The sequence below is a fragment of the Lampetra fluviatilis genome, chromosome 3 (genome assembly GCF_964198595.1).
Source record: "Lampetra fluviatilis chromosome 3, kcLamFluv1.1, whole genome shotgun sequence".
In the NCBI taxonomy this organism is placed as follows: Eukaryota; Metazoa; Chordata; class Hyperoartia; order Petromyzontiformes; family Petromyzontidae; genus Lampetra; species Lampetra fluviatilis.
Genome location: NC_136277.1, coordinates 33,223,003 through 33,249,893, shown reverse-complemented (window position 1 = coordinate 33,249,893; position 26,891 = coordinate 33,223,003). Strand labels below are relative to the sequence as shown.

At 52.6% G+C, this 26,891-nt stretch overlaps 2 long non-coding RNA genes across 2 annotated transcripts in view; one reads left to right on the top strand and one right to left on the bottom strand.

Moving 5' to 3' along the window:
• LOC144949853 (uncharacterized) overlaps positions 1-591 on the bottom strand; it is a 45,623-nt gene extending 45,032 nt beyond the window's left edge. Inside the window, exon 1 of the long non-coding RNA XR_013640313.1 lies at positions 576-591. This is a non-coding gene — a long non-coding RNA (uncharacterized LOC144949853). The remainder of the gene's footprint in view (positions 1-575) is intronic.
• A 19,851-nt stretch (positions 592-20,442) lies between these two features.
• Positions 20,443-23,404, top strand: LOC144949848 (uncharacterized). Its single transcript, XR_013640312.1, has 3 exons — positions 20,443-20,591; positions 21,520-21,599; positions 23,063-23,404. It is a non-coding gene; the product is annotated as an uncharacterized LOC144949848 (long non-coding RNA).
• Positions 23,405-26,891: the final 3,487 nt, after the last annotated feature.

The following is a 26,891-nucleotide window of genomic DNA, read 5'->3' as shown; positions in this document are numbered from 1 at the left end:
TGTGTGTCTATAGTGTGTGTGTGTCCATGCGTGTGTGTGTCTACGTGTGTGTGCGTCTGTGCGTGTGTGTCTACGTGTGCGTGTGTCTATGTGTGTGTGTCTGTGTGTGTGTCTGTGTGTGTCTGTGCGTGTGTGTGTGTACGTGTGTGCGTCCATGCGTGTGTGTGTCTACGTGTGTGTGTCTGTGCGTGTGTGTCTACGTGTGTGTGTCTGTGCGTGTGTGTCTGTGCGTCGTGGTGACGTCACCGCCACTTAGTGGCGAATGGCGGTTGTTGTTGTTGTTGTCTGTGCGTGTGTGTCTACGTGTGCGTGTGTCTATGTGTGTGTGTCTGTGTGTGTGTCTGTGTGTGTCTGTGTGTGTGTGTGTCTGTGTGTGTGTGTCTGCGTGTGTGTGTCTGTGCGTGTGTGTATGTCCATGCGTGTGTGTGTGTGTCTGTGCGTGTGTGTGTCTGTGTGTGTGTGTCTGTGCGTGTGTGTGTGTCTGTGTGTGTGTCTGTGCGTCTGTGTGTGTGTGTCTGTGTGTGTGTGTCTGTGTGTGTGTCTGCGTGTGTGTGTCTGTGTGTGTGTGCGGTCACCCTCGCGTGGCTCGTCTGAGCTCCACGAGAGCGAGCGGAGCCTCGGGGCTTCTCGCCCGCTCCGAGCAGCTGCGAGCAGAGCCGGTTCGTGATGTCGGGGACACTCCACACGGGCGACGGGATCGCGGACGCCTGCTCGAGGATGGATGTCGTAGCTTTGTTCGGGGTGGGGTGATGGAGGGGGGTGGGGTAGGCGAGGGGGTGGGGTATGGGGGCAGCAGGAGGGGGCAGTGCGGTGGATAGGGGAGATGAAGGCGGGATGGAGATCAAGAGAGCGGTGCGTCTGGGCAGTGACGGGAAGCGGGGGGGGGGAATCTAGGGGATGAGCGGGGTGAGTGAGGGCCAGGAAAGAAAGGGGTGCGTGGGGGTGGGGGGAGAGAGAGAGAGAGAGATGGCTCTGGCGAACATTGACGGCACCGATACAAATTGATGGAGCAAATGAAGACGGATGACTCGATCCCTGCGGTGTGACTCGCGTTGCTGTGCTGGGCTCGCGATGACGGCCCGAGCGGTCGCCTCCTCCTCCTCATCCTCACCATCGTCCTGCTCCTCCTCCTCATCCTCCTCCTCCTTCTCTTCTTCCTCCTCCTCCTCCTCGCCGCCTGCGCGCGCTCGCGCTGACTCGGGACGACGACTGCCCCGCGCTGCCCCTCCAGCGCAGCGGCACCTGCTGCCCCGCGTTCTTCCCTTCGCCGTCGCGATCCATCGACCGCACGGGGAGCGATGCCTCTCATCAGCGAGCATTGCTTAGATGCAAGCACATTTGTTAAACAAAAACAACCTAAAACAAACGTCCCTCTCCTCTTGTGCAGCAGGAACGTGCCTCTCTGGCCAAGAGCTCACCGCTTCCTGACGTGTCGGCACCGCCGATTTTCACGCGAAGGTCACCCACACGCGGCGCGTCTCTTCCTTACCCGGAGCGTGTCGGTGACCAACTACGCAAACTCGATTCAACGCTAAAACTTACAGGGTGGCCCAGATGTCTTGTGACCCCAACCCCCACCCCCCACCCCCATTCAATTATCTTAAACGTCAGTAAGGTTTATTTAAAACAGAAATTAATATGCAAATTATTATTTTAGGAGTCAATTAATTGGGGATCACAAGACATCTGGACCACACGGTAGTTTTTCGTTCATATTGTAGCTTTCGTGTTTATTGATATTTGCTTTATCGCTGTACTTTGATTGATATCGTTTTTGTGCCCTTGTCATGTTGGTGACCCAGGCCTCTCTCGCAAATGAGAATCTTCTTGACTTTCTCAGCTGGTTAAACAGAAATAAACTGCAAGCGGTATCGTTTGGATGATGTTATTAGCCCGCGTGTGCTCTCTCATCCACGTGTTCATCTCAGTCTCTCTCTCTCGGTGCAATTCCAAGGACGCGTCTACTCATTTCTACGCCACCGCCGTTCAATCTCCGTAAGATTGCGCGCCGTTGTTTAATTGTGATCGAGAATAATAATGACAATATGGCCACAATATTGGGTTCTTTTCATTTTGTGGTGTCACGCGAGGCGGTGTGCATTATCCAGGCAATTCCTCCCTGGGGTGTCGTGATGGGTACAGTACAACATTCATATTCCCAGCCCGCCAGACGCGCCCGCACAATATTAATGCGTTTCATTTATCCAGCGAGGTAATTGCTTGCTTATAATTTAGATATTTATTTATTTGTGTATTTCACGCCGTCTCCTATGCGGCCCCTTTTTTTTTTGGGTTTGTTGCTGTAAAAGGAATTCCAGCGCGGTCCATCGCGCAAGTCGATCACCGCGGCCGTGACGGCGCTTCGGGTCATCGATTCATAACATCGATTGTTGAGCCCGTGATAGAGCTCGGGGAATATTGCGCGTGAAACACTTTGTCTCCGTTTTGCCTACAATCACCCTCCCTTTACCATCCCTTCCCCTCTCCAACGCTCAAACCCCGTCCCTTTCCCCCCCCCCCCCCCATCAGCCAAATGCTAATGCACAATTTATAATTCTTGTAAAGCGCTTTGACAAAAGTGCCGTATGAAATCCTAGATAAGAGTCTTCGATTGGATTATTTGCGCGAGGGTAGAATTCGGTTCACGTGGTTTCGGAAGCGGCTACTGGCGGCTATGTTCACCACCACAAGCTCACCCGTTCACCTTCACCACACTCACCCACTCACCCACTCACCCACTCACCCACTCAAACGCCCGCTCACATACTCACCAGAAGATTGATTTCCCCCACTCACATGCTCGCTCACCCACTCACCCACTCGTCCGCCAACTCGCCCGCTCACTCACAATCCCGTCCGCTCGCTCGCTTGCTCACCCACGCACTCATCCACCTACTTACCCACCCATCCACTTACCCGCATACTCACCCACTCACACACACACACCTCCTCCTCCCTGCCAAACCCACTGGCCCGCTAATCTGCTCAGCCACCCGCCCGCTGATGAATGCAGGGAAAACGCGTGTAAAATAAAATTGTAATTACACGTGCCAGAGATCGATTCACGGCTGGGCAGCTGGCAAGGAGGGAGAGGGAGGGGAGGCAGGGAGCGATGGGAGGATGGAGGTGGGAGAGTGGAGAGAGCGTAGATGTAGAGACACTGCGAGAGACTGGGACCCAATGTCGTCCAGATTATTTAAGGACCTCTGCCCTCCCGAGAACTCCTCCGGTCGCCACTGCCCACGCCCGTCCCCGCGTGAGCCGCTCCAATTTCAGTTCCTCGCTAAGTTCCCAAGCACGTGGCGTGGAAGGTTCGCGGTCACGCGGCACCACACTCGAACACGCACCACGAGAGCTGCACAGCACGCATCGCGAAAACGTAGCGAGATTTAAGAGGCTGATATTGTCGGAAAAAAAATATTAAAATTAAATTCGTAGGAAGTGGAGTTGAGTGGATAAGGGAGCGACGAGGAGAGAGATGTGGCGGTTTATAAAGAGATGAGAGATTGGGAGGACGACGCTGGGAGAATGTAGATGGGATATGAGAGATGGGGAGAGATTTGGAGTTGGGGAGGATGAACGAGTGACGGGAGATGGCGAAGATTGTGGCTGGTGACCCCTTGTCCCCCCCTCTCTCTCCCCCGCCACCGCCCCCCCTACGATTATCGCGATCGAAGGAGCTGCACCCCCCCCCCCACCGCGGTGGAGAGGGGGGTGGGAGTCGAGCTCACGGCATTGCGGGTCGCGACTCTGCCCCAGGACATCTCGGGTGCCCTGTCTCTCTCTCTCTGTCTTCATCGTCACGGTCATCGCGATCAGCAGCCACAGTCAATCCGCTGCTGCATGGACACGTGACCTTGGGCAAGCACAACACCGTGGCTAGAAATAAGGAGGAGAAGAAGGAGGGGGAGTGGGGAGGATGAGGTGGGTGGGTGGGGGGAGGCGGGCGGGGGGGGGGGTGAAGGAGCCAGTGTGGGAATGAGAAGGAGGAGTGAAGTGGAGGAGGATGAGGAGTGAGGGGGAGGAGGGGGGAATGAGGAGGAGGAGGAGGAAGGGAGGGGGGAGGAGGAGGAGAGAGGGAGGGATGGGAGTGGGGGAGTAGGGGGAGGTTGCTGTCTCCGTATTGAACGGAGGGAAGTGCAGGCTGGCGCTGAGACATATCGGGAGGTGATGATCGGAGCTCAGAGAGAATGGCTGATAAGGCTGCTTCAGGTTATTACTCTATCTACGATTTATCCGTCCGCGCGTGACACGTCGCCGCGGTCGACTGACAAATGTTTTGACGAAAAAAGGGCTCGCTGCTTCTTTCACAGAGAGAGCGAGCGAGAGAGAGAGATGCATATTTCTATGAAATCGTCAGTTGTCTGTCCGCATGTCAAATGTGCGCTTAGCGTAAATGCCGCAGATGTAATTTTGACCTCCGACCCAATCCTCGGGCTAAGCAGAGTTGAGCCTGGTTAGTTGTTTGGAGGGGAGACACCAGGTCTTGTCGGCCTGGACCGCAAGGTAGGAACTAGCAAGCGGGTTCATGCACCCATCTGTGCGCTCTGTAGACTCTGTTTTCCTCGCACTCTGAAGGTCTTTATTGGAACTGGTCAAACAGCCCAAGGCTGCTAAAAGAATCTTGGGACTCTTACGGTTTGGGGGGAAGCAGGTGGAGGGCTTCACTATTCTGGCAAATCGCCCGATGATGTTGGTTGATGTAATTACCAGCGAAACGTCGTACTACTCAGATTGTGAATGTTGTGGATTCACTCTCCAACACTCCGGTGGGCTGAAGTATTAAACTATTTGGAGTTTTTACACTATGGGAACCTCATTTGCCAGTAAAAATATGATAATTGCTTCTTTACCCTTCTATCTGGCAACAAAACTGACACCTTTTTACAAGGAGTCATGTTTGAATAGACCGCAATACCTGCAGTCATTTTGTTGCCAGATAGAAGGGTAAAGAACCAATTATCATATTTTTACTGGCAAATGAGGTTCCCATAGTGTAGATGCTTGCGCCGAGCTCTCATACTCTGATGGTGCATTGTCTTTGAGTTGTGCGCCTTTTGGCGTCATCTGGTCCAACCCATATGAGACTAGGCTCTAAGGAAAGCTGTCTCGGGTGTGGATCAATCAACTTCAAGGACAGTGCACATTATCAGAGTTATGTTCTTTTGTTTGTATTATGACTGCAGGTATTGCGGTCTATTCAAACATGACTCTTTGTAAAAAGGTGTCAGTTTTGTTGCCAGATAGAAGGGTAAAGAACCAATTATCATATTTGGAGTTTTGTTTACGTGACAAATCCATTACTGATTGGCCGTGTCGGGTGGTGTAGGGTATCGACACATTTCTACTGATGCGATCCAACATTAATTATTTAAACGCATGGGGTTCCACACGTGGCGAAGATGCCGAGGCACTTTGTAAAAAAAAGTCACCATACAGACTCCTGCTGCTGGTGAAATTGCCGAGTGCGTGCATTGTGAGTTCGTATTATTTGATGTTAAATATACAGCTCGATCTGTACGTGAAGAAGGGCCATTGCGGGAAATGTTAGCCTTTCACTTTATTGGTGATATTTTATAGACATATGTTGTAGTGCAGCGTTAAAGGCAAACGTGGCGAGGTGTCAAACCTCACGTCATGCCATTTGCATGTTGTCCATGAAGGGTTTGCGTGACCCCTTCGGCCGCTAGGGACGCGACAATTCACGGCAGTGCTCAACGAAGCCGATTTGGATGTCAGTCGAATCGCGGTCTTGAATCGTCACGAGTCATCGGATCGCTGCTGGGGGTGTGGGATTTATCTTCGGGGGGTGCGGGGGGGCAGGGATCATGGGGAGGGGAGGTCAATCGTTTGACCCCGTGCTAGCGCTGACCTCTATTGGCATCTCAAGGGCCACTTGACGCGCACACGGGCGCCATTCGCGGTAAGAGGCCGTCAGAGCGATAATTATCGCTAATTGCGAATTCAGTTTGCTCGACTTGACTGTGGCATTGCGACAACAGTGGCTCGTTCTGTTGGAAAAACAACAACAACAACAATGTCACTGGGAATCTGACAAGCACGCAGGTGAAACAGATGGTGTGTGTGTTGCGTGTGTGTTCGAGCGACTGAAGGAGCGGTGGTGTAGTGGTTAGCGCTACGCACCCGGCGACCCGAGTTCTATTTCTCGCTCACGGCCAACACCGGTGACGATTATATGAACCGGGCCTGGGGCTCCCCTAGGCCGACTCAGCCTCAAATGAGTACCTGGTGCCATGTGTAAACAACGCCACTTGGGAGACAAAGGCGGCCGGCCGTGGTGCTGGCCACCCACTCCTTCGTGTGCCATGTCGGCCTTAATAGGTGCTCGCAAACAGAACTCCCCACAACAGTCTATGAACGACCATGCAGGGAATCTTTGTCTTTGTTGGTGCATCTGTCATTTTGGTCACATACTCGATAACATCTGGATCTGACCCCGTGACCTCTCGCCAGAACAGCCAGCCGTCGCCACACTCCACGTGGCCTCGGGGTGAACCTAGCCTGGTACGACGCGCCGCGGTGATGTCACGGCCGCTTCAGTTGAGAACGGCAAATGTCGTTGTGCTTGGTTGCAGCTCGTGGTGCGTGCCGTCCACACCGACCCACGCATCATCGACACCATTAACATCATCAACATCATCATCATGAGCAACATCGTCCGCTGCTGGAAGATGACGTTCCCACCATCAGCTGTGATCTATCCACTGCTGGATGAACCCCCCCCCGCATCCCCCCCGCTGTACACCTCCAAGCTATTGCCATTCCTCACGACAACCTATCTCGCTTCCGCACACGAGCGGGTGTGGGGGGTGTGGTGGGATTTGGTGGGGTGTGGTGTGGGGGGTTTGTGGGTGTGAGGGGTGTGGTGGGGGTGTGGTGGGGTGTGGTGTGTGAGGGGTGTGGGGGTGTGGGGGTGTGGTGTGGTATGTGGTGGGGTGTGGGGTGGGAAGAAAGCTGCTTTGTGCTTCACAAGGAACAACTCTCAATCTCCACAATCATTCACTCCCACCAGCTCCTGGGCGTGTTCACTCCTTTCGGCCGCTATTCCGTCCACAGTCTCGGCCTTCGTTCCAGCGACGCGTCCGAGCCAGGACCCCACTCACCATCGCCAGCCTGCACTGACCAGCGCGGTGAAGTATGGTCAAATAAATCCCCCATGACCGACACACACACACAGCGTGGCGGGACCGTCACCCAGCGTCGCTTTGACAAATGCCAGAACGACCTCGTAGCAGTCGGAGGATTTCGTGTCCAGCATCATCCACAAGAGAGGTGTTCTGGGTATGATCGCGTCAACATAAGCGTGTCGTCAAACCCGCCACCACCCGACAGAGTCATTGTAAATGTCGTGGGTTTACTCTCCAACGAACTGGCATGTTAAATTTTTATTTAAAGCTTTCGTGACTGCAGGGATTCATATTCTTGGTTCTTTCGGTAAAGTCACGTAGAAGGTAAATAATAAAATAATACAAAAATAAAACAATAAAAATTATCACAAGCTATGTGGAAACCCTCCCCGTAGAGGCGGTTAAATTTTGATTTCAAGCTTTCGTGACTGCACATTTTTATTGTTTTATTTGTATTATTTTATTATTTCCCTTCTACGTGACTTTACCGAAAGAACCAATAATACGAACCGGCATGTTTTTTTTTATTTTGTGTACGTGACAAACCCCGTCGGGTGGTGGCGGGTTTTGACGACGCATTCACACGTACAAGACCTAACCCAAAAGCCCCGCGACGGCTACGATGGGATGACCTGCAGCACGCGAATGGCTGCATCTGACGAGCATCTCGCCATCGTGGGGCCCCCTGCCACCCCGAGCAGCCCCCTGGGACACTTGTGAAACGCGGTGTCCTCCACCACCCCTCGGCCGGGCGTCAGCGTGACACGTCGCGCTTGGTATGCGCCACGCCGCGCGTCTCACGCCCAGCAGCAGCAGGAGGAGGAGGGAGGGTTGAGAGGAAGAGGAGGAGGTGGGAGGGAGGGCTGAGAGGAGGAGGAGGAGGGGAGGATGCAGGGGGGAGATTAAGGAGAGAAGCTTGGTCAGCGGTGAAGGGAGGAGACACGCGGCCATTAGCGCTGAGTTACTGCCGCTAGCGGAGGAGCCGAGGGGGGAGGGGCGGGTGTGGGGGTGGGGGGTGGTGTGGGGGGTGGGGGTGGTGTGGGGGGTGGGGGTGGTGTGGGGGGTGTGGGGGGTGGGAGAATGCTGCTCCATGCATCACAAGGAACAACTCGCACGCTGCACAATCATTCACTCCACTACCCCCACCCCCCCGGGGGCGATTATTACCCACGGGAGATTGAATTAATCGCCTCGACTCGATTCAATTATATATATTTAAAAAAACACATCATATAAATAATGTCTTGCATTGGTTTCGTTTTTACACGCACGATTCGCATACATCTCTTATTTTGTTTGTGTTCATGTATTTGTGCATAGGTTTGTGCATATGTATGTGTTCCTGTGTTTATGTATGTGTTCTTGTGGTGCTTGTGTTTGTGTATGTATGTTCTTGTGTTTGTATATGTATGTTCTTGTGTTTGTGTATGCATGTTCTTGTGTTTGAATGTTCTTGTGTTTGTATATGAATGTATTGTGTCTGTGTATGAATATCTTATGTTTGTGTATTCATGTCTTGTGTTTGTGTATGAATGTGATTGTGTTTGTGTATGAATGTCTTGTGTTTGTGTATTGATGTTATTGTGTTTGTGTATTAATGTTATTGTGTTTGTGTATGGTTGTCTTGTGTTTGTGTATTAATGTTCTTGTGTTTGTGTTTGTATTTTCTTGTGTTTGTGTATGAATGTGATTGTGTTTGTGTATGAATGTGATTGTGTTTGTGTATGGCTGTGATTGTGTTTGTGTATTAATGTTATTGTGTTTGTGTTTGTATTTTCTTGTGTTTGTGTATGGATGTGATTGTGTTTGTGTATGAATGTGATTGTGTTTGTGTATGAATGTGATTGTGTTTGTGTATGGATGTGATTGTGTTTGTGTATGAATGTGATTGTGTTTGTGTTGTCTTGTGTTTGTGTATGAATGTGATTGTGTTTGTGTATGGCTGTGATTGTGTTTGTGTATGAATGTGATTGTGTTTGTGTATGGATGTGATTGTGTTTGTGTATGAATGTGATTGTGTTTGTGTATGAATGTGATTGTGTTTGTGTATGAATGTGATTGTGTTTGTGTATGGCTGTGATTGTGTTTGTGTATGAATGTGATTGTGTTTGTGTATGGCTGTGATTGTGTTTGTGTATTAATGTTATTGTGTTTGTGTATGGCTGTGATTGTGTTTGTGTATGAATGTGATTGTGTTTGTGTATGAATGTGATTGTGTTTGTATATGAATGTGATTGTGTTTGTGTATGAATGTGATTGTGTTTGTATATGGCTGTGATTGTGTTTGTGTATGGATGTGATTGTGTTTGTGTATGAATGTGATTGTGTTTGTGTATGAATGTGATTGTGTTTGTGTATGAATGTGATTGTGTTTGTATATGGCTGTGATTGTGTTTGTGTATGGATGTGATTGTGTTTGTGTATGAATGTGATTGTGTTTGTGTATGAATGTGATTGTGTTTGTGTATGGCTGTGATTGTGTTTGTGTATGAATGTGATTGTGTTTGTGTATGAATGTGATTGTGTTTGTGTATGGCTGTGATTGTGTTTGTGTATGGATGTGATTGTGTTTGTGTATGAATGTGATTGTGTTTGTGTATGAATGTTATTGTGTTTGTGTATGGCTGTGATTGTGTTTGTATGTTCTTGTGTTTGTGTATGAATGTGATTGTGTTTGTGTATGGATGTGATTGTGTTTGTGTATGGTTGTGATTGTGTTTGTGTATGAATGTGATTGTGTTTGTGTATGGATGTGATTGTGTTTGTGTATGAATGTGATTGTGTTTGTGTATGGATGTGATTGTGTTTATGTATGGATGTGATTGTGTTTGTGTATGAATGTGATTGTGTTTGTGTATGAATGTGATTGTGTTTGTGTATGAATGTGATTGTGTTTGTGTATGAATGTTATTGTGTTTGTGTTTGTATGTTCTTGTGTTTGTGTATGAATGTGATTGTGTTTGTGTATGGTTGTGATTGTGTTTGTGTTGTCTTGTGTTTGTGTATGAATGTGATTGTGTTTGTGTATGGCTGTGATTGTGTTTGTGTATGGATGTGATTGTGTTTGTGTATGGCTGTGATTGTGTTTGTGTATGGCTGTGATTGTGTTTGTGTATGGCTGTGATTGTGTTTGTGTATGAATGTGATTGTGTTTGTGTATGAATGTGATTGTGTTTGTGTATGGCTGTGATTGTGTTTGTGTATGAATGTGATTGTGTTTGTGTATGGATGTGATTGTGTTTGTGTATGAATGTGATTGTGTTTGTGTATGGCTGTGATTGTGTTTGTGTATGAATGTGATTGTGTTTGTGTATGAATGTGATTGTGTTTGTGTATGGATGTGATTGTGTTTGTGTATGGCTGTGATTGTGTTTGTGTATGAATGTGATTGTGTTTGTGTATGGATGTGATTGTGTTTGTGTATGGCTGTGATTGTGTTTGTGTATGAATGTGATTGTGTTTGTGTATGAATGTGATTGTGTTTGTGTATGGCTGTGATTGTGTTTGTGTATGGCTGTGATTGTGTTTGTGTATTAATGTTATTGTGTTTGTGTATGAATGTGATTGTGTTTGTGTTTGTATTGTCTTGTGTTTGTGTATGAATGTGATTGTGTTTGTGTATAAATGTGATTGTGTTTGTGTATGAATGTGATTGTGTTTGTGTATGGCTGTGATTGTGTTTGTATATGGCTGTGATTGTGTTTGTGTATGGCTGTGATTGTGTTTGTGTATGAATGTGATTGTGTTTGTGTATGAATGTGATTGTGTTTGTGTATGGATGTGATTGTGTTTGTGTATGGATGTGATTGTGTTTGTGTATGAATGTGATTGTGTTTGTGTATGAATGTGATTGTGTTTGTGTATGAATGTGATTGTGTTTGTGTATGGCTGTGATTGTGTTTGTGTATGAATGTGATTGTGTTTGTGTATGAATGTGATTGTGTTTGTGTATGGATGTGATTGTGTTTGTGTATGGATGTGATTGTGTTTGTGTATGAATGTGATTGTGTTTGTGTATGAATGTGATTGTGTTTGTGTATGAATGTGATTGTGTTTGTGTATGGCTGTGATTGTGTTTGTGTATGAATGTGATTGTGTTTGTATATGGCTGTGATTGTGTTTGTGTATGGCTGTGATTGTGTTTGTGTATGAATGTGATTGTGTTTGTGTATGAATGTGATTGTGTTTGTGTATGGATGTGATTGTGTTTGTGTATGGATGTGATTGTGTTTGTGTATGAATGTGATTGTGTTTGTGTATGAATGTGATTGTGTTTGTGTATGAATGTGATTGTGTTTGTGTATGGCTGTGATTGTGTTTGTGTATGAATGTGATTGTGTTTGTGTATGAATGTGATTGTGTTTGTGTATGGATGTGATTGTGTTTGTGTATGGATGTGATTGTGTTTGTGTATGAATGTGATTGTGTTTGTGTATGAATGTGATTGTGTTTGTGTATGAATGTGATTGTGTTTGTGTATGGCTGTGATTGTGTTTGTGTATGAATGTGATTGTGTTTGTGTATGGCTGTGATTGTGTTTGTGTATGGCTGTGATTGTGTTTGTGTATGAATGTGATTGTGTTTGTGTATGGTTGTGATTGTGTTTGTGTATGAATGTGATTGTGTTTGTGTATGAATGTGATTGTGTTTGTGTATGGCTGTGATTGTGTTTGTGTATGAATGTGATTGTGTTTGTGTATGAATGTGATTGTGTTTGTGTATGAATGTGATTGTGTTTGTGTATGGATGTGATTGTGTTTGTGGCGCACGGTTCGTGTCGCCCCATTGCGCTCCGCCAGACGACGACGATTCTGACTGTCGCCAACATTGTTCGAGACGACACCGGAGAGACGGCGGCAACGAGCCAGGCACGGAACCAGCCGGCCCTCCATCGATTATAATACAATCGGGAGTGAACACCCGCCTGCAAGCGGTGGCTAGGAGATGTTGACTACCTCGCCTGGTTTACAGGAGGTCGTGGGTTCGATCCCAACCCCGACGCCTGCTGTATGTTTAGAGTTTATGCGTCTCCTTCTCTTCCGTGTGGTCGCGTGGATTTTTCTCCGGGTCCTCCGCAGGGGGGAGGGGTTCCCTTACATTTAGAATCAACATCACCACGCGTTTAGAGTATCTGGTTGCAATGTATTTACACTTGATAAGCCCACTGCGTTGAGTTTTCATTTGTTGTGGCCAGGTCGCTTCTGAAACATATCTACATGGCTCAGTGGGCTAATTTGCTAAACCTGGTAAAATAATAATAATAATAAAATAGTTTAATTGTTTAAGCCGGAGTTTCATCTCGAGCGTCATGGTGGAATCCACGAATGGAAACGAGAATAATTCAGAATCAAAATCTTTATTCAGACTGCAGGAGGATGAATCCGATGAGCTGGGAAGCTCTTTAATCCACATACGTCCTCCACTAGGGACACTGGGTCAAGCGAGTCGTGACAACAACAACAACAGCAACCACAACAATCAAAACAAACAATAAAACACGGCAGGAGTGCAAGATGGAGAAACGGGTAAGAAGGCCACTTTATATGAATGTATAATAAATGAATGTAATATTAATATAATCGCCAGTGGCACAGGAAGGGGGTGAGCTGGGGGGGGGGGAGTGGGAGATGGGGGGGGGGGTCCGTGCGTGCGGTGATGATGGCGATGATGCTTCTGGCTCCAGCGCGAATGGCGCTCTAATTTGTTCATCCCGTAGCCGCCGCGGCTACTGAGAGCCCGACAATAACCATCAGCGAGTTTGTAGGAAGCCGCTGCGGGCCAAGGCACGGATCCTCAAAACGCATCCCCCCCCCCCATCATCTCCCTCCCTACCCCCACCCCCACCGAGACCCCCCACGTCTTCACGTGCCGCTCTTACAACATCCTCCCCCACCCTCCCCCCCCCCGACAAATAAACACTCTTGCCCACAAACTGCACAGATGTGGATGCTGGTAATCTGTGAGCTGCGTGGTCAGATTCCGAGTGATTTTCTTATTTTTTGAATGCAAAAATTCGAATTATAGTTTAGAGCCAATTGTCAATGTCCTGCTGGATGACGGGCAAGCTCTCTCTCTCTCTCAGTGCCGTGTCAATTGCCGTGGGGGCTGCTTGACCATATTTCACCACGCTGGTCAGTTGCGGGAGTTGCTTGTACGTATGTAGAACTTCCTACGCACCACCGTACGTAGTGGCCAACCGTGCAACATCGGAAGCTGCGGTGGAAGGACAACAAACGAAACACAACGAGGTTGAAGGAGTGGGGAATTGTGGGACTTGTGGGAATTGTGGGGGAGCGGTTCGACACTCTGGACCATGGAGCTGTAGCCGTGACCGGGAAAACCCAAACTGAAGTTTGCGGCGGCACGAAGTTCAGAGGGTTACCGCTCCGCCCCAGCGATGCTCTCACACTACCGGCTTGGTCACTTCGCAAAGAGATGAAGGCACGAGGCACGAGACCTTTGAGATGAAAGGACTTTCGCTGCTTGCTCCGGACCCCCTGGGCAGCCCAGTGGCCGTCATCAAAGACATCGATCCTCCTCCGTGGAAGGGTCGAGATTCCGCGAACCGATCGAGAAGAGGAAGGTGATGATCACCCGGCCTGGGACACGGCCCTGACGTCTGGGAGAAGATGGAACCTCAAAGCTCGGGTTCCAGGACCCACCTCCGATGAGCGCGGTCGACTACGTGCGCTGCGAAAGATGTTCGTCGTACATGCAGACAGAAGAGCGAGCGTGCGGTTGGTGAACGCTGCTTGTGACAGAGCACACAGCGTGTGGGGCCACTCCTCGCCAGAGCTCTGTACAAGCGAGTCCATCTGAACCCTCGAGTCGAGGATGGCTCGGCACGGAACGGCGGACCTTCACCCCCTGTCTCTCTCTCTCTCACTGTGTCGCCTAGAGACCTCGCTGTCTGTCAACAACCCGTTGACAACAACAGCAGCAGCACAGCAATTGTCGAGAGCGCAACAACAACAACTCCGTCACTGTAGAGCCGAGGCGATGAGATAGAGAGGCAGTGATTAGTAGGCGAGTGTTAAGGACGCATTTCCACGCGGGAGCCTCATCTCAGATCAATCTGGGCAGGAGCGGGGGGAGGGGTTTGGGGGAGGAGGAGGTGGGGGGGGGGCTGAAGTGGTGGAGAGGGGGAGGGGGCAGAGGGGGGTGGGTGGGGGAGGGGCTTGCTGAGGAATGTTTGAGTTGACCTCCCGACCTCCCTGCAAGGCGAGACACGGGCAGCAGCACCGAGCGGCGACGATAATCGTGCGCCCACTCAGACCAAGGCCCTGGCGACGTTCGCCCGCCCGCCACGCGCAGGTCTGCGAACGCGATCATTCAGGGACGACGGTGCGAGTGCGCGCGCGTGCGCGTGTGGTGAGCGGTGGCGGTAGCGGTTAGCGCGACGCTGCGCTACGAACCCGCACACCCGAGTTCGATTCCCCGCTAACGGCCAACACCGGTGACGATTATTTGAACCGGTCCTGGGTCTCGCCTAGGTCGACTCGGCCTCAAATGAATACCTGGTGCGGTGGTGTAAACATCGCCACTAGGGAGACAAAGGCGGCCGGGCGTGGTGTTGGCCACCCACCCCCTCGTGTGCCGTGCCCGCTTTCATAGGTGCTCGCGAACAGGACTTGCCCCAACAGTTTGTTCAAGGCTACACGGGGGATCTTTCTACCGTATAGCCAACACAGACTGTTGGGGAATGTGCCGGAATGGCACACGAGGGGGTGGGTGGTCAGCACCACGCCCGGCCGCTTTTGCCTCCCCAGTGGTGATGTTTACACACCTCACCAGGTACTCATTCGAGGCTGAGTCGACCTAGGGGGGCCCAGGACCGGTTCAGATAATCGTCACTGTTGTTGGCCGTGAGCGCGCTAACCGCTACACTACCGCTCCCCAATCAACACACCACACACCCCCATACACTCAACACACACACACCCATACACTCAACACACCAAGACACACACACCCAACACACACACACATACACTCAACACACCACACACCCAACAACACACACACACACTCAACACACCACACACACGCCACCATACACTCAACACACCACACACTCTCAACACACACACACACACCCATACACTCAACACACCAAGACACACACCACACACCCATACACTCAACAACACACACACACCCAACACACACACACCACACACACACACCACACACACACACCACACACACACACCACACACACACACCATACACACACACCACACACACACACCACACACACACACCACACACACTCAACACACCACACACACGCCACCATACACTCAACACACCACACACCCTCAACACACACACCCATACACTCAACACACCAAGATACACACACACCCATACACCCAACAACACACACACACCACACACACACAACAAACACACACCACACACACTCAACACGCGGTGTCTCTCCACTCGCGCCAGGAGGAGCCCCCCGTGGCGTCCGACTCTGGGAGTCGCCGCTTCCCCCCCCCTCCCCGGGGGGTCCCGGAGCCCCGCGTACGGGGGTCGCAATTCCCGCGTCTTGAGAACAGAGACAAGAAATCCTCCGGCCGTGCAGGGACGAGTTTCCCAGAGAATGGGATTAAGTGCGAAGGATGGAGGAATGGCGCCAGAGATGGGGGTAGGGGGGAGAAGAGTGGGGGGTGGGGGGATTTCAGCAGTGGATAAGGGAAGGATGCTGCTGATAACGATGGCATTCAGCTACTTATTTGGCCACCCACACAGACACGCAGTTGCCCAGATACACACCGCAGCCACCCAGCCACCACCAACTCGACCCCACCCAGCCACTCAGCCACCTGCATGTACGTACTGTATACTGAACTTCATTCACACCGCACGTAACCAATCGTGCTGGGGCAGTACAGCAAAACTAACCTATCCACTCAGCCACCCAACTACCCAACCAGTTACCCAGACATCCATCCGCCTACCCACTCAGCCACCCAACTACCCACCCGGCCACCAGCCACCCAGCCATCAACCCGCCTTTCTCCCACTCACCCACCCACCACTCTCCCACCCACTCACTCACTCACCCACCCACTCACCCACCCACCACTCTCCCACCCACTCACCCACCCACCCACTCACCCACCCACCACTGTCCCACTAACTCACTCACCACTCTCCCACCCACTCACCCACCCACCACTCTCCCACTCACTCACTCACTCACCCACCCACTCACCCACCACTCTCCCACCCACCCACTCACTCACCCACCCACCACTCTCCCACCCACCCACTCACCCACCCACCACTCTCCCACCCACTCACTCAACCCACTCACCCACCACTCTCCCACCCACCCACTCACTCACCCACCCACCACTCTCCCACCCACCCACTCACCCACCCACCACTCTCCCACCCACCCACTCACTCACCCACCCACCACTCTCCCACCCACCCACTCACCCACCCACCACTGTCCCACTAACTCACCCACCACTCTCCCACCCAGTCACCCACCCACCACTCTCCCACTCACTCACTCACTCACCCACCCACTCACCCACCACTCTCCCACCCACCCACTCACCTACCCACCACTCTCTCACTCACTCACTCAACCCACTCACCCACCACTCTCCCACCCACCCACTCACCCACCCACCACTCTCCCACCCACCCACTCACCCACCCACCACTCTCCCACCCACTCACTCACCCACTCACCCACCTCCCCACTCTCCCAGTCAGTCACACGTCCCTCTCCTCCTCCCCGTACCTCCGTTCCCACACTTGTGGCTTGCTCCGGCGGCAATCAGCCAATCTGCACCTGGCCCGCGCCTCGCACGGCCGCTGACAGTCGCGAATAATTTAGTGGCAACGCGAATTCACTCGAGCGAGGCGGTGTCGGCGGCGTGGTTTTATTTGTGCGCCTGTCTGCCCGATATCAAATGTCTCGCCCTGCGGATCTCCTGACAGCGGCTGATGGAGAGAAGGTGGGGGGGGGTGATGAACAGCGTGGCCTCGTGGGACTCCAGGTTGTCGAGTAGGCGAAACACTCCACCCCGGGGTTTCCAGTCGCAGGCGAACACCGCGTGCAGGTGGATCGCGTGACGATTGGAATGCGGCGTGTGAGCGTGATGGTGGTGATGGTGGTGATTGCTGATGGAGGAAGCGGTGTTGAACGTCTTGTCCGTGGTGTCCTCTTTGTTCACCTGAACCGGTGGAGTACATAGGAGGCGAGGGGCAGGAGCTGCCTCTGAATGGGGGGAGTGGTGTGGGTGCTGCTATTCATTAGTGGGGTGCACGCTTCTCTCCACCGCAGGAGGCGGTCGATGGGGGGAGGGAGGGAGGTGAGAGTGGAGGGTGGCACGGGTGGAGGAGGCTGGTGGCTGCGGTATTCCCAAGGCGCAGACGAGCCCTGAGATATATTGAGACGCGCGTCAGCGTGGGAGGGGCCGGTTGGGAGGATTATCCCCAGCAGAGATGCAGCAAAGGGGAGAGAGAGACACACCGAGAGAGACACACCGAGAGAGACACCGAGAGAGAGAGACACCGAGAGACACACCGAGAGAGACACCGAGAGAGAGAGACACACCGAGAGAGAGACACACCGAGAGAGACACCGAGAGAGAGAGAGAGACACACCGAGAGAGAGACACACCGAGAGAGAGACACACCGAGAGAGACACACCGAGAGAGACACCGAGAGAGAGAGACACACCGAGAGAGAGACACACCGAGAGAGACACACCGAGAGAGAGACACACCGAGAGAGACACCGAGAGAGAGACACACCGAGAGAGAGACACACCGAGAGAGACACCGAGAGAGAGAGAGAGACACACCGAGAGAGAGACACACCGAGAGAGAGACACACCGAGAGAGACACACCGAGAGAGAGACACACCGAGAGAGACACCGAGAGAGAGACACACCGAGAGAGACACCGAGAGAGAGACACACCGAGAGAGACACCGAGAGAGAGAGACACACCGAGAGAGAGACACACCGAGAGAGAGACACACCGAGAGAGAGACACACCGAGATAGACACCGAGAGAGAGACACACCGAGAGAGACACCGAGAGAGAGAGACACACACCGAGAGAGAGACACACCGAGAGAGACACCGAGAGAGAGAGACACACCGAGAGAGAGACACACCGAGAGAGAGACACACCGAGAGAGACACACCGAGAGAGAGACACACCGAGAGAGAGACAGACCGAGAGAGAGAGACACAGAGAGAGAGACACACCGAGAGAGAGACACACCGAGAGAGACACCGGGAGAGAGAGAGAGATCCTATAAGAGGAGAGAGACAAAACGCGAGATAGACACACGGAGGCTGTGTGTGTTAGGCTGTGCACAGAGGCTGTGTGTGTGTGGTAGGCTGTGGGGAGCGGTGGTGTAGCGGTTAGCGCGTGGTCAATCCGGCGATCCGAGTTCGTTTTCGCTAAGTAGCTTCAGCCTTATGAGTTCCTGGTGCGGTGTTTAGATATCAGTAAGGATATAACAGGCGTCGTTCTGTTTGTAATGTGTGTGTTAGGCTGTGTGTGTGTTAGAGTGTGTGTATGTTAAGCTGTGTGTGTGTGTTAGGCTGTGTGTGTGTTAGAGTGTGTGTATGTTAGCCTGTGTGTGTGTTAGGCTGTGTGTGTGTTAGAGTGTGTGTATGTTAGCCTGTGTGTGTGTTAGGCTGTGTCTGTGTTAGAGTGTGTGTATGTTAGCCTGTGTGTGTGTTAGGCTGTGTGTGTGTGTGTGTTAGCCTGTGTGTGTGTGTGTTAGACTGTGTGTGTGTTAGGCTGTGTGTGTGTGTGTGTGTTAGGCTGTGTGTGTGTTAGGCTGTGTGTGTGTTAGAGTGTGTGTGTGTGTTAGGCTGTGTGTGTGTGTTAGGCTGTGTGTGTGTGTGTGTTAGGCTGTGTGTGTGTGTTAGGCTGTGTGTGTGTGTGTTAGGCTGTGTGTGTGTGTGTTAGGCTGTGTGTGTGTGTGTGTTAGGCTGTGTGTGTGTGTTAGGCTGTGTGTGTGTGTGTGTTAGACTGTGTGTGTGTTAGGCTGTGTGTGTGTGTGTGTTAGGCTGTGTGTGTGTGTGTGTTAGGCTGTGTGTGTGTGTGTGTTAGGCTGTGTGTGTGTGTGTTAGCCTGTGTGTGTGGGTTAGGCTGTGTGTGTGTGTTGGGCTGTGTGTGTGTTAGCCTGTGTGTGTGTGTTAGACTGTGTGTGTGTGTTAGACTGTGTGTGTGTGTTAGGCTGTGTGTGTGTGTGTTAGGCTGTGTGTGTGTGTGTTAGACTGTGTGTGTGTGTTAGGCTGTGTGTGTGTGTGTGTTAGGCTGTGTGTGTGTGTGTTAGGCTGTGTGTGTGTGTGTGTTAGGCTGTGTGTGTGTTAGACTGTGTGTGTGTTAGGCTGTGTCTGTGTGTGTTAGGCTGTGTGTGTGTTAGGCTGTGTGTGTGTGTTAGGCTGTGTGTGTGTGTGTTAGGCTGTGTGTGTGTGTGTTAGGCTGTGTGTGTGTTAGGCTGTGTGTGTGTGTGTGTGTTAGGCTGTGTGTGTTAGGCTGTGTGTGTGTGTTAGGATGTGTGTGTGTGTTAGGCTGTGTGTGTGTGTGTGTTAGGCTGTGTGTGTGTGTTAGGCTGTGTGTGTGTGTGTGTTAGGCTGTGTGTGTGTGTGTGTTATGCTGTGTGTGTGTGTTAGGCTGTGTGTGTGTGTGTGTTAGGCTGTGTGTGTGTGTGTGTGTTAGGCTGTGTGTGTGTGTGTTAGGCTGTGTGTGTGTTAGGCTGTGTGTGTGTTAGGCTGTGTGTGTGTGTGTGTTAGGCTGTGTGTGTGTTAGGCTGTGTGTGTGTTAGGCTGTGTGTGTGTGTTAGGCTGTGTGTGTGTGTTAGGCTGTGTGTGTGTTAGGCTGTGTGTGTGTTAGGCTGTGTGTGTGTTAGGCTGTGTGTGTGTGTTAGGCTGTGTGTGTGTGTTAGGCTGTGTGTGTGTGTGTTAGCCTGTGTGTGTGTGTTAGCCTGTGTGTGTGTTTGTGGCCGAGGAGGGAGATGGGGTTGGTTCGTGACAGCTGTCTCCAGGTTCCGAGGCGTTAATCTCAAGCGAACACACGCGGCCTCAGCCGATGTGAGACAACGAGAGACAACGAAAGACAGAGAGAGAGACAACGAGAGACAGCGGGAGACAACGAGAAACAGTGGGAGACAGAGAGAGAGAGAGACAGGATGGGGCATTCCGTGGGCATTGGAGATGCGGAGTGCGAGGCTGCAGTGGTGGTGAGTGGCAGGGTCAGGCTTGTGGAGTGCTGAGAGGGGATGGTGGAGGGCCAGTGGCTGTAGTGAGCGGGCAATGGACGGGGTGTGGGGGAGGGGTGTGTGTGGACCTTGTCTGTGGGAGAGGGAGGAGAGAGAGAGAGACGAGAGAGGGAGGGAGAGCGCGCGAGTCGTGTGGGGGACAGCTGTGAGGGGTGATGGATGAGTGAGTTTAACGCCGGGCGTTACCACCCCCCACCCACACCACCCACACCACCCCATACACCACCCCCCACCCACACCACCCACACCCCAACTCACCCCCACACACTCACACACCCCACACCCCACCACACCCCCCTACACACCCCCCCCCCACACACCCCCCACACACCACCCAACACACACACCACACACCCCCACACACCACCCCCACACACCACCCAACACACACACCACACACCCCCCACACCCCCCCCACACACCACCCAATACACCCACACACCCCCACACACCACCCCCACACACCACCCAACACACACACCACACACCCCCACACACCACCCCCACACACCACCCAATACACCCACACACCCCCACACACCACCCCCACACACCACCCAACACACACACCACACACCCCCACACACCACCCCCACACACCACCCAACACACACACCACACACCCCCCACACCCCCCCCCCACACCACCCAATACACCCACACACCCCCACACATCACCTCCACACACCACCCAACACACACACCACTCACCCCCCACACCCCCCCCACACACCACCCCCACACACCACCCAACACACACACCACACACCCCCACACACCACCCCCACACACCACCCAATACACCCACCACACACCCCCACACACCACCCCCACACACCACCCAACACACCCCCCACACCCCCCCCCACACACCACCCAATACACCCACACACCCCCCACACCCCCACACACCACCCAATACACACACACAGCCCCCACACCCCCCCCACACCCCCCACACCCCCACACACCCCCCACACCCCCCCCCACACACCCCCCACACCCCCACACACCCCCCACACACCCCCCACGCCCCCACTCCCACCGTGCAACAAAGCGGACAATTGCTCCTCGTTATCGTCCGATGGCAGTGGGGCAATGGCAGCGAGGGGGGAGGTGCCATCGACTGTGGCCGCTCTCCGTTGCCGCTGTCGTTCTGACACTCGGCCAGGTGACGTGAATACACTCACGTGGAATACATCGCCTAAGCTTCTATTGTTGTTGTTTACATCATGGGACGCGTTTCCCATTGTTCCCTTGCGCGCGGCCGATTGTCTGCTGCTGCTGTTGTCGCTGCTGCTGATGTTGATGTTGTTGTCGCTGCTGTTGTTGTTGTCGTCGCTGCTGCTGTTGTTGTTGTCGCTGCTGTTGTTGTCGCTGCTGTTGTTGTTGTCGCTGCTGTTGTTGTTGTCGTCGCTGCTGCTGTTGTTGTTGTCGCTGCTGTTGTTGTCGTCGCTGCTGTTGTTGTCGCTGCTGTTGTTGTTGCTGCTGCTGCTATTGTCGCTGCTGTTGTTGTCGTCGCTGCTGTTGTTGTCGCTGCTGTTGTTGTTGTTGTCGCTGCTGTTGTTGTCGCTGCTGTTGTTGTTGTCGCTGCTGTTGTTGTTGCTGCTGCTGCTGTTGTTGTCGCTGCTGTTGTTGTCGTCGCTGCTGCTGTTGTTGTTGTCGCTGCTGTTGTTGTCGCTGCTGCTGTTGTCGCTGCTGCTGTTGTTGTTGTTGTTGTCGCTGCTGCTGCTCTTGTTGTTGTTGTCGCTGCTGCTGTTGTTGTTGTCGCTGCTGCTGTTGTTGTTGTTGTTGTCGCTGCTGCTGCTCTTGTTGTTGTTGTCGCTGCTGCTGTTGTTGTTGTCGCTGTTGTTGTTGTCGCTGCTGCTGCTCTTGTTGTTGTTGTCGCTGCTGCTGTTGTTGTTGTCGCTGCTGCTGTTGTTGTTGTTGTTGTCGCTGCTGCTGCTCTTGTTGTTGTTGTCGCTGCTGCTGTTGTTGTTGTCGCTGTTGTTGTTGTCGCTGCTGCTGCTCTTGTTGTTGTTGTCGCTGCTGCTGTTGTTGTTGTCGCTGCTGCTGTTGTCGCTGCTGCTGCTCTTGTTGTTGTTGTTGTCGCTGCTGCTGCTCTTGTTGTTGTTGTCGCTGCTGCTGTTGTTGTTGTCGCTGCTGCTGTTGTTGTTGTTGTTGTCGCTGCTGCTGCTCTTGTTGTTGTTGTCGCTGCTGCTGTTGTTGTTGTCGCTGTTGTTGTTGTCGCTGCTGCTGCTCTTGTTGTTGTTGTCGCTGCTGCTGTTGTTGTTGTCGCTGCTGCTGTTGTCGCTGCTGCTGCTCTTGTTGTTGTTGTCGCTGATGTTGTCGCTGCTGCTGTTGTCGCTGCTGTTGTTGTCGCTGCTGCTGCTCTTGTTGTTGTTGTCGCTGTTGTTGTTGTCGCTGCTGTTGTTGTTGTTGTTGTCGCTGCTGTTGTTGTTGCTGTCGCTGCTGTTGTTGTCGCCTCTGCTGCTGTTGTTGTTGTTGCTGTGCTGGTTTATGTTCGGGCGTGGTTCGTGTTTAAATGTTTAAGTTCCCTGTTGGTGCTGTTGTTGTTGTGAATGGGGATGGACGCACCAGAGAGACAACATCATGAGATGCGTTGTTGTTGTTGTCGTTTTGTTGATGGCGAAGCTAACAACGGAGTGGTAGCCAGGGGAAGGTGTCGTGCCCGAGGTGGCGTCCGCGGCGGAGACGGAGCCATGGAATCAGATTCGTGGTGCGGCCTCGAGGCGGATCGTTGCATCCGACGACGGCGAGGGACGACGACTGCTTGGGGCGGCCTTCATTCGCCACTTGTGCATTGAGGAATTCCCAGAGAACACCCCCTCCTCCCCCGCGCGCTCACCCGTCCGCACAGATGGGTTCACGAACCCACTACTTGCTGCACCGCTACAAGCTGGGGACCTCACAGCAGCAGCAGCGGCAGCGGCATCGGCAGCAGCAGCGGCAGCAGCAGCGGCGGCGGCAGCGGCGGCAGCGCCAGCGGCAGCGGCAGATTTGGAGAATCTCACGAATCCCTCAGCGATCCACCAACCCCCTCGCTCGCCCTCCAAAGCGCTTCGGTCACCGTCGTGAGTGAGCCGACCGATGAGCAGGGTTGGGATGCGTACGGTGTGAAAGAGGTTCAAGATACACACACACAAAGTTCCCTCCGTGTCGCCTCAGCAAGTGCTGTTAGCGAGCACCTATGAAGGCCAGAACGGCACACGAGGGGGTGGGTTCAAATAATCGTCACTGGTGTTGGCCGTGAGCGGCAATTGAACTCCGGCCGCCGGGTTCATAGTGCAGTGCGCTAACCGCTACGCCACCGTTCCTCACACGCTCAAAGACAAAGACAAAGATCCCCGTATCGCCTTAACATGCTGTTGGGGCAAGTGCTGTTAGCGAGCACATATAAAGGCCGACACGGCACACGAGGGGGCGCGTGGCCAACACCACACCTTTGTCTCTCCAATGGCGCATAGGGTCACGTACTCCGAAAACACGAAGAACAACCCAGAGCCCAGGCCCACTGATGGTATCATAGGCCTTCACCAGGTCAATAAAGCAAAGATGTAGGTCTTGTTGGAATTCCCTACACCTCTGCTGTAGCAGACGGACAGATAAAATGGCATCTGTGCAGGACCGCCCTTTCCTGAAACCGCATTGGGGCTCCGCAAGCCTCTCCTCAGCATGCCTGGCAAGGCGATGTTGAATAATCCTTGCCAGGACCTTTGCCGACACACTGAGGAGTGAGATGCCCCTGTACTTGTTACAGTCTGTGGGTCCCCCTTCTTAAAGAGGGGGACCACCAGGGCCTCCTTTAATTCTGCGGGACCCGTTCAGTGGTCCAGACTGTTGTTATGATGTCATGTAGGGCAGTCTGTGCACAAACGCCACCCTCCCTCAGAATTTTGTTTGGGAGATCATCTCTGCCTGGTGCCTTTCCTGGTCTTAGACTCCGGATCACCTTCACTACTTCCTGAAAAGACGGCACCTCAGCCAGCCACTCACAGGGGGTGACTTCTTTCAATATTTGAGGCACCGCAGCCTCAGCAGGGCCATCCCCACTTTGTCCCACAATGTTTTCCAGGCTGAGGGATTTATCCTCCCCCAGGACCTCACAGACATGCTCAGCAAATCTGCAAACTTGTTACTGGGGGTCAGAGATTGGATCACCGTTCTTTCCCCTAATGATGGTAATAGGTGTGGCGCTGCAGGTTACTTTTTTGATGGAGTTAAAGAGCGATTTGTAATCGCGGGCCATTGAGGCAGACTCCATGTCCTCAGCAACCCGTGAACACCACCCATCCTTGCAGCGCCTCACGGCTCTCCGAACCTCCGAGCGAAGGCTTGGCAAGCCTCCTCATTTTCTGAGGGATGCTGTAGACGATGAGAGTGGGCCTGTCGCTTTTTCTCCGCCAGCTTGAACACCTCCTCTGTCAGCCAGGGTCACTGGGGAGGTCTGGACCATGTACCCAAAGCAGCCATTGCAGCTGCATGAGCCACAGTCCTAAACCTCGCCCATTTCTCCTCAACATCAGAGGGAGTGGGGGATGATGCCAACCCCAGCCGCAAGCGATGATGAAATTCTCACTTGCAACTTTCATCAGTTAGCTGAGACCATGCCACTACGAGTTTGAATGGGGTCCTAGGTGTACACTCACCACCGGAGTGGAAGAATGGCAGGCGCATCTTACAGATGACAAGTCGATGGTCATAGAGCAGATCAGCTCCACGGTAGGTCCTGGTGTCAAGTACATGGGCTCGCATCCGCTGTTCTGTCACTATGTAGTCCAGCAGATGTTCTTGCTTGGATCCGCCATTCATCCATGATGTTGTGTGGGTTTGCCAATGCCAGAACAGTGTGTTGGTAATTACAAACCCATGGGCTGCACAAAAATCGAGCAGCTTCCTGCCGTTGTTATTTAGCTGATCTGGCCCATGCCTTCCAATCACTCCAGACAAGGTGCCAGCATCATGACCAACTCGGGCATTTAAGTCACCCAACAAGATGATCTATATCCCGAGGGGCCACTTTAGCTAGCACCTGTGACAGGAGGTCATAGAAGGCATCTGACTCATCGACCTTGCCTGCATCTCTCCACGGGTGTTCGTCTTCGGTGGGGGCATAAGTAACCAAGACCACCACTCCTTGCCTCTGGTTGATGGGAAGGTGAGCCCAAATTATCCTGGGGCTTACAGCTTTCCACACCTCACCGTCACGCTCCCACGCCACCTTCATTCTTTTGTTCAGAAGAAGGGCCACTCCCTGTTGTCCACCCCTCATGGTGGCAGGAGCCAGAGCCGGTCCACTGGACCTCCTGAATACCACAGAGATCCAGGCGGTACCGGTCCAGCTCCCGACAGAGGAGTGGTAGCCTCTCCTCCGCAGTGAGCGTTTGAACATTCCACGTGGCCATCCGAAGTGGTTTTTTGTTGTTTCTGGAGGAGCCCCGAGGGTAAGGATTCAGTCTCCTGGCTCCGCCAAATGGGGTTTGGCCAGGAGACGTTATAGACGCCTGTCACCCTGGGGCGTGGTTTGGTGGTAATGTGGTTAAATAGTGGTTTGGTGGTAATTAATTAAAGGTGGAGGGGTTACCAACCCCTCGCACCCGTGCAGAGCCCCTATTTGGCCATTGTGGTGGTTGCAAACGCCATGAAGGGAAAGGCCAATCTAAGTTGGCCCTCCCCCACACATACACACATACACACACATACACACATACACACACACATACATACACACATACATACACACAGTCGTCACCAACTCTCGGCTCAAAATTCCGCGCACGATTCCTCCCCGGTCTTGACAAACCCGGATGTCCCGACCGCTCCCATCAGCCTGTGACCTCCCCCCCGCCTTCCTTGATCCCGACACCAAAGCGAATGGACGACAACGGAGACTAAAAAAACTAAAAAACTTACAACAACGACATAAATGTTGAGAGCCCTCCCCCCACCCCTCCTCCCCCCTATTGGGCAGCCCAGGAGGGTAGTGGAGGGCTGCGGGTGTTTGTCAAAGGAAAAATGAACACGTAAAGACCCTTCGCATGGGGGGGGGGGGAGTTCATGGCCACGATTGCGGCTGCCCATCACCATCCTCCACCCCCCACCCCACCCACCCTCTACCCCCTCACCCCCTCTCCACCCTCCCCACCTACCTTCCACTCCCCCCACCAACCCTCCACCCCTTGCAATTGGTCAACCGAAGCCCCGCTGCTCCGAAACACTGGGACGCAAGTCGTGCCGCGCCGCGCTTGCTGCTGGAAGTGTGTTCGCTTTCGATGCACGCGGATTGGCAAGCAGCGCGCGCGTGTTAACCACTGTCCCACCGCTCCCCCCCCCCCAGTCACTGTCGCACCACGGTTAATGAAATAGGTTCGTGAGCAGCACGCGCCCATTGTCGATGCATGCCGCTGTGGACCTCCGTGCATTCACAACCATGAGGTCAGTGTTCTTCGTGAATTCTCACCGC